General features: G+C 40.4%; 1 long non-coding RNA gene across 1 annotated transcript; it reads right to left on the bottom strand.

Moving 5' to 3' along the window:
* Positions 1–263: 263 nt before the first annotated feature.
* LOC119912901 lies at positions 264–893 on the bottom strand. The gene is made up of 2 exons (XR_005446291.1): positions 474–893; positions 264–373 (listed from the first exon to the last, which is right to left on the bottom strand). It is a non-coding gene; the product is annotated as an uncharacterized LOC119912901 (long non-coding RNA).
* Positions 894–7,649: the final 6,756 nt, after the last annotated feature.

Raw genomic sequence — 7,649 nt, 5'->3', positions numbered from 1 at the left:
GTGAGCAGCTGTTTGGACACAATTCTTTCTAGAATCTTTGCAATAAAAGGCAGTTTTGAAATTGGTCTAAAATTATGTGGGAGGGAGGGATCTAAACCAGGTTTCTTTAAAAGTGGGTTCACGCAAGCTGTTTTAAAATAATCAGGGATACAACCAGTAGATAGGGAGTTGTTGAAAACAGAGATCAAATGGGGCCCAACAGAATCCATTACTTTCAGTAAAAACTTTTGTAGCTCTCTTCGCGACAACACAGACACAGGTCAGTTCTTTGCAACGGGCGTTTATTGCTGTGGGCACATCGGGTCTCTTTGGTACATCCAACTTCACACCATGTACGCCTTGAACGTCGTATATGCCTTATTCGCCGTGAGAACTACATTGTAAGTGAACACAGTACAAATAAATCAATACATTATAGCTTAGCAGAGAAAATACAAACAACATTCAGATCAATAAAGACAATATAATAATACCTCGTTGGCCGCTTGTCGTGAAAAGAGGTTACTAAGTTCTTTGAAGTCTCTTGAATGTCCATTTGGTTGTCTGCATTAACTTCAAACCACATTTTTAACTTTTATGCAGTTTAACAAGCATCGGAGCTATCTGCTCCGCCGGAATTCAAGGCAGTGAGTGTCGACTTAAACCGTTGTAGCGGTAACACAGACAGAAAACATTAGTTCCGGGACAAACGTAAATATACAGAATGAGATAGATACACTGTTAACCACATATCATTTAGCAGCTTATTCTACCCTTTAGTTCTTAAACATGTATTACATTTTATCTTTACACCAAATTAAGTTATATTTGTTACATGAAATTATAACAGCAATTATGAACTGTGCATCATGAAAACACAAGTATTTATGCAACAACACTTACAACTTTGTAGGTATTACATCAAGTGGGCTGGAGGACACTCTCATTTGTGATACTGTTTTTAAAAGCTCAGACAAGTCGATGGGATAAAACTGGTTAAAACTCTCTTGTTGCTGGTGTGGAACCTCTGAGTAAGAGGCCACGGGGGTAATAGAGGCTCTGATTGACACCACCTTATTGGTAAAATAAGATAAAAACAATTCACAGTCATCATTACTTCCAGCTGAGGCACAAGGAGGGGTTGGGTTTACCAGCTGATCCACAGTCTTAAACAGAAACCTGGGATTGTGTTTATGTGTAGTAATGAGTTCAGAAAAATAGTGTGTTCTTGCATCCTTAACCATGTTATTGTATTTAATTGATAAATCCTTCAGACTGAGGTAATGGACTTGGAGACTGGATTTTTTCCATCTGCGCTCTGCTTTCCTGCATTCCCTTTTGAGGCTGCGAATGCATTTATCCAGGGTTGCTTTCTAGCTTTAGACGTAGGCCTAACCTTTAGAGGAGCAGTAATATTTAGTGACGACAAGCAGATATGATTGAAGTGATTGACCAGATTGTTGGTGTTGGAATCAGACAGGTGTTGGCTTTGGCTCTGAAAGAATGCGCAAAACTTTGAAACACTTTGTTCATTAAAGAAGCGAGAACACACGGAGCTTGGTGAGGCGGCATGAGTAACAGGGGAATCGCAGCTAAAAACAATACATCTGTGGTCAGATATGGTCATGTCCACTAATTCCACAGATTCCACACAAATGCTGACACCCTGGGTAAAAACCAAGTCCAGTGTATGACCACGGTTATGTGTTTGTCCTTTGACATGTTGTTTGAAGTTAAAAGAAGTGGCCATATTTAAAAAGTCAGTTGCATTAACATTGGTGGGGTCATCATCATGAATATTAAAATCGCCACAAAGAACAATTCTGTCATAATTTAAAACCAGAGTAGATAAAAATTCAGGAAGTTCTGATAAAAATCCTCCAGGCGGTTTTGGGATAAATTATAACAAATATGATAGGTTGCAGCCCTCCAAGTTTAAGAGTGAGAAACTTCAAAGGAGTTAAATTCATCACAGCGTACTTGATGACATTTTAAATTTTTCCTATACACGCTCACTAGCCCACTACCACGACCACTGACCCTCGGTTGACTAAAACAATCATATTGAGGCGGACACAGTTCAGCTAGCTGGCTATAGTCATTCATGTGCAACCAGGATTCAGTTAAAAACATAAAATCTAGATTTGCAGACAAGATAAAATCATTTAAGATAAAAGTCTTACTTGACAGTGATCTCACATTGAAGAGAACCATTTTAAATGGGTTTGTTCTGGGTGCTGGAGTTGGTGCAGTTGTCCTAATCCTTAAGAGATTACTATTATTTCTGTGTGGGACGTGCACATTTCGGTTTACTGGTCTATGCGTGATAATGACAGGAATAGAAGTCTGTGGAACAGCGCTGGGAGCAGACGGCTTTACATGCCAGCAGGTGGAGACAGTTGTTTGTGGCAGTGAGGCAGAGATCTTTCGGTGAGCGGTGGTGTGTCCAGGTGTGCTGCATGAATGATTAGTCATTCACGTAAATCATGTGTGGACCGCACCACATGCTGTATGTGAGCAGCTAACATTTCTGAGCCCCGTTTGTTTGGGTGAAGTCCGTCTGTCTTAAAAAGAGACATTCTTTGCCAGAAAATATTAAAATTATCCACATAACACACACGGTGAGCCCTGCAGGCGGACTGGAGCCAGTCGTGGAGGCCAAGGAGTCTACTGAAGCGGCCAGCACCGCGACCAACTGTGGGAATGGGACCAGAGATAAAAATGGACTTTCCACACTGCTTTAAAAAGTTAAGAAGACGGTTAAAGACGGTGCATACAGTTAACAAGGCAATGCAGGTGAATAGGATAAACTAAATAACTAACTAAAGCACATCGGTACTTAACTTCCCCAGTGAATGACTTACATTGAGAGTCTTTTTATCTGAAATGTTATGTTTAAATATCCACATTAGCTTGTTTTGGATAATTTAGAAGAATTTAGAAGAGGGACCGAGGCTTAAAACCGACAACATCTAAATGTGTCATTTGGAAGTTTTCTTTCCATTTGAGTAAAAAAAAAAGAAAAGAAATGGAAGCAAAACAGACAAAATCTCAAAATTGTCAATCCATGAAAAAAGTGCCTTATACAATAACTTCATAGTTTTGATAGTAGGTTCCTCATCTAATAGCTATCAATTTTATTAGTTTGTAGTATGCTGATCTAAATATATAGCATAGAAAACATGCACATAGTTTCCTTTACTGTTGCCTGCTCCTGTGATAAACCTAGTGAATACTAAAGAAGACCGTGGCTTCTGTGTGAACTGATTATTTTGTATTAAAGTAAAATGTTTAGTATTAAACAATTGTGTGAGTGTGAGGGAATTAAAACAAATTGTTAAGAAAGTCAGAGTTGTGTTAACATTATTTATTTATTATACTTTTACTATTGATGGGCTGCTTTTCTAGTGCTTTTTGTTCTGGGGTCCTGGGGATTTAGTGTTTCGGGGGTGGCGGGGATTGACGTTTGGGCTTGATCTGCTGTTGTGTTTTTTCCCCCCAGGTGCTTATTTGTGGTTGGAGTGTAGGTACTATTACATTATTGTGGTTTTTAAACTATTACTTTTAAATGGCTCTGTAGTATGAAGCTTTTTGTGTTACATGTATTTATATGATAAGTGCTATATAAATAAAGATTGATTAATTTATTTGATGTTTTGTTTAAAAAAAAAAAAAAAAAATATAATTATGAGAAGTGCCCTTTTTCACTTGAGCCCCTGACCACCAAAATGTCTTTGCACATCCCTGACTACCTCCCCAGCCACACCTGATCTCACTTAAAGCAGCTCTAGTAATGTCAGAGAGTGGCATTGTAATCTTTGCATGGGGACAAGTTACATTTATAAATGACCAACTGCAAACGGTTATGTATTAGTGTCTATGCCCAGGTTTGAACATACAAAAATCATGATAGTAGACAGCAAAAAAGCTTCTATTCATCTAATATTGTTCTTTTGCAGTGTCACAGTTTGTTAAAATCATCTAAAGTTGCCTTTATTCAGCATGAGTAACAAATTAGTGATTGTTTTTAATTTTCAGGAACCTCAGCCTTTATTTCTGGTTTCTCCCTGAATGGAACCTCAAGATGAACTTGCCTTTGTGTTACGGGGTGTGGTGTGTGGACAGAGGACCCAAATGCTGCACTCAGAGGGAAGGAGGTTTATTGGGGGGAAAAAAGGGTGAGAGGGACTGGAGTGGAGGGAGAGGAGGACGTTGGGGAAGTACTGGCACGGGGAACCAAGGAGACAGGGGGCCAGGGAGCCGGGGAACACGGGCCGAGGAAGCGAGGAGAGGCGGGGGAACGGGGAGGACGCCGTGAGGGAAGTCCATAGAGGAGTGGGCCAGTGGATGAGCCCAGCCGAACGGAGGACGAGGGTGAGTGTACCTGGGAGGGAAACAGACAGAGAGGCAAGGTTAGGGAAAACAAAGACAAGGCACAGGGTAAGTGTGAAAAAACAAGGAGCATGGAAGCTTGAACACTGACGTGGCACCAGGTATGGAGCAGCGACGATCAAGCAAGGATGGTGTGGAGAACCGGGGTTGAAATACAGGCTGGGATGAGGTTGATTACTGGCAGGTGTGGCAGGCTGACGAGGTGGATGATGGGTTGCAGGTGCAGGTAGTTGGCTGGGCTCAGGAGCAGAGGGAGAGAGAGCACACGGGGGAGAAAACACAGAGAGGCGGGCAGAGAACAGGAAACCAAGGGAAAAAGCAGAAAAACTGATAAAAAGTAGAAAAAACCAGGACACTCACCGTCAGCCGGGCTGCCACCACAACACCTTTGTTTGTCAAACAGAGATGGAAATCACCTTTTCTGAACTCTGCCTTTGCATAACAAATAAAATATATTTGCATGGCTGCAGATTTTTCTCTACTGTTCCTTTCTTGCACCCTACGTGTAATGATGAACTATTAAATAATTATATTTGAACTCACCTTCAGTGCTCCCTCAGAAGAATCAGCTGAATTTAACAGTTTCCCTATGTATTATTAAATTAACATGTCAAACATCTAGCTTTTCTGTTAAAAGCTTTAATTTGAACTTTCTACTGAAGACATAGTCCCAAAGAAAACTTTTGACAGTAAAATCTCTGTATAATGGGTACCATGTCTCTGGAAGCAGTTGAATTTTCTGAATGCACTAAGAAATGAAATCCATTCACCTCCAACGTATTGGGATGGGCTTGGGAAACCTCTTTCTATTCTGGTCAGATAAAAACAAAACCATATTCATGGATAGATACCACCAGAGATAAGGTAAATTTATTTCTCATTTTACAAAAGGGCTGTATAATGACATAAGATTTGTAGGTACCTTTATGTTACTCAAAAAAGTGAACGTTATATACAGAAATAAAACTATTTTGCATGATGCAGTGCTGAGGATGAATTTAACAGTCTCACAGCCTGGGGAAAGAAGTGAGAACCTAGGTATTTTGTAATTGGGGTGACCCCATCAAATAAACATGCTCATGACAAAGTGTGACTCTGAAAACACCCTTGCTTCAAAATGCCCTTTGACTACACACAGATGAGACATTTTCCTATGTCTGCCAACACAATGCCTTTTGCATAAGGAATGCAAAAATCCTCTTAGTGGTGAAAATCAACACACACACACACACAGTCCACATGGCAGCATGATGAGGGAGAGGATCTTGCTGGGTGTCTTGTGTCTCTCAGGTCAGTGAATTATTTCACTATTCATTCATTCATTATTCATTTCAGTGTTTATTATTGTAAAAAACTGAAGAAAATATGAGTTTGAGCCACCTTACATTTGATAAAATTGTGTCGTCCTCAGGGTGGAACATCTTCTCCTCATGCCTCCTCCATCAGTACCACTACGTTTCTGGTCCTATGAACTGGACTGAAGCTCAGACCTACTGCAGAGAGACATACACAGACCTGGCCACCATTGAAAACACTGAAGAAATGAACCATCTTAATGACACAGTTTCATCTTCTGGTCTCACCTCTGATGTCTGGATTGGCCTGTACACTGAAATCAACTGGAGGTGGTCAGACGGCTACACAGGGACAGGAGCTGAATATAGGAACTGGATAATCGATCATCCAGTTTTTTACTATGTGTACAATTACTTCTGTGTTTTGAGTGGAAAACAACAGACATGGCAGGCTAATAATTGCTTAGCAGCCTTTCCATTCATCTGTAATAATGGTAAGTACCCAGCACAGCATTATTTCTTCTCCGATAATGATTATTTTGAAGTTCAGTTCATTTCAATTGTCTTAATAAAGCGACAACAGTTTTTTATTTTATTATTACACTTTTCATATAGAGCAGGTCTAGACCAGACTCTTTGTAATGTTATTTCACCCTTCACTCTCACATTCTGGATTATTTGGTATGTGTGAACTGCTGTCATTTCAATGTTAATATAATTATTTTGAATGAGACACAGATTCCAGTAAAATTCAGATTAACTCAAGTTTAGTAATAATTTCAAGCAAATCGAACAAATGTGTATCTGAACTGGTCCCGGGAGCAGACTCCTCAAACTCCATATTACATTGGTTCATATATCCTGTCTCGACCCACCTTCACATAATCAATATAAATTTAAATTAAATTATTTAGCTGATGCTTTTATCCAAAGCAATTTACAGGAGCAACTAGGGGTGCAGTGTCTTTCTCATGGACACATTGGTGGATGTGTCACAGTGGGGAATTAAACCCGGGTCTATCACACCAAAGACCTGTGTATTATTCACTGACTGCACCATCACCACCCATCAACATATTAAAACAATAGTGTCTTTTCTTGACATTAGCTCTATCAAAGAGGAAAGTCTTAAGCCTACTCTTAAATGTGGAGATGATGTCTGCCTCCTGAACCTAAACTGGAACCTGGTTCCACAGGAGAGGGGCTCACCCTTAGTGGGAGCGCAGTCCTCTGGTGTGGTAATAAGGTATATGAGCTCTATCTCATCATGAGATACGATGGAGCCTGACCATTAAGAGCTTTGTAAGTGAGCAAAATGATTTTAAATTCTTTTCTAGTTTATTCGGAATTTTTCAGGGAGCCAGTGCAGAGAAGCTAATACAGGAGAAATATAATGTCTTTTCCTGGTACTTGTCAGAACACCTGCTGCAGCATTCTGGATCAGCTGAGCTTAGTACGTTCATGGACGGTTCCATGTAGGCCCAAAAATGACATCAAAACCCTGTCGCACACGAGAGATGTAAGCGTATTGCTTAGATTACAAACTTTCAGTGAATCTACTATTCGGCGATCAGTGACGCTGCGTTGGTGTTTGACAGGTGAGCCTCATAGGTGGGCTGATTAATCAGTGACGATCCGAGTCAGTCAAACGCACTGAGCCATGAAAGTTTTTGTTGGCGCAGCTCTGCAGCTACCAGTAAGGCCAGAGCAAGTAGGCCTACGTACTTTGTGGTGACATTTTTACATTCAGTAAAATTAAGTAGCCTACCCTACTTTCAGCACATCGCCTCCACAGAAATTATGTATCATAGCAACCACAGTATCTCGAAAAAACCCCCACTGCACCTACAAAACGCACCCTAGCGCTCCCGGCTAGGCGTTTTCAAAAGAGCAGGTGGCGTTTTCAGCTGGTAAAAAATGTTTTGGTGGACACAGGCCCTATTTCAACTCAAAAATATTTTTTTCCCAAACTGCAGAAACTCA

Source organism: Micropterus salmoides, unplaced genomic scaffold (assembly GCF_014851395.1).
Source record: "Micropterus salmoides isolate LMB-PRFRI ecotype aquatic unplaced genomic scaffold, ASM1485139v1 Ms_hic_scaffold_2, whole genome shotgun sequence".
In the NCBI taxonomy this organism is placed as follows: Eukaryota; Metazoa; Chordata; class Actinopteri; order Centrarchiformes; family Centrarchidae; genus Micropterus; species Micropterus salmoides.
The sequence above is the reverse complement of the archived record's forward strand: the minus strand, read 5'-3'. Positions and strand labels throughout refer to the sequence as shown.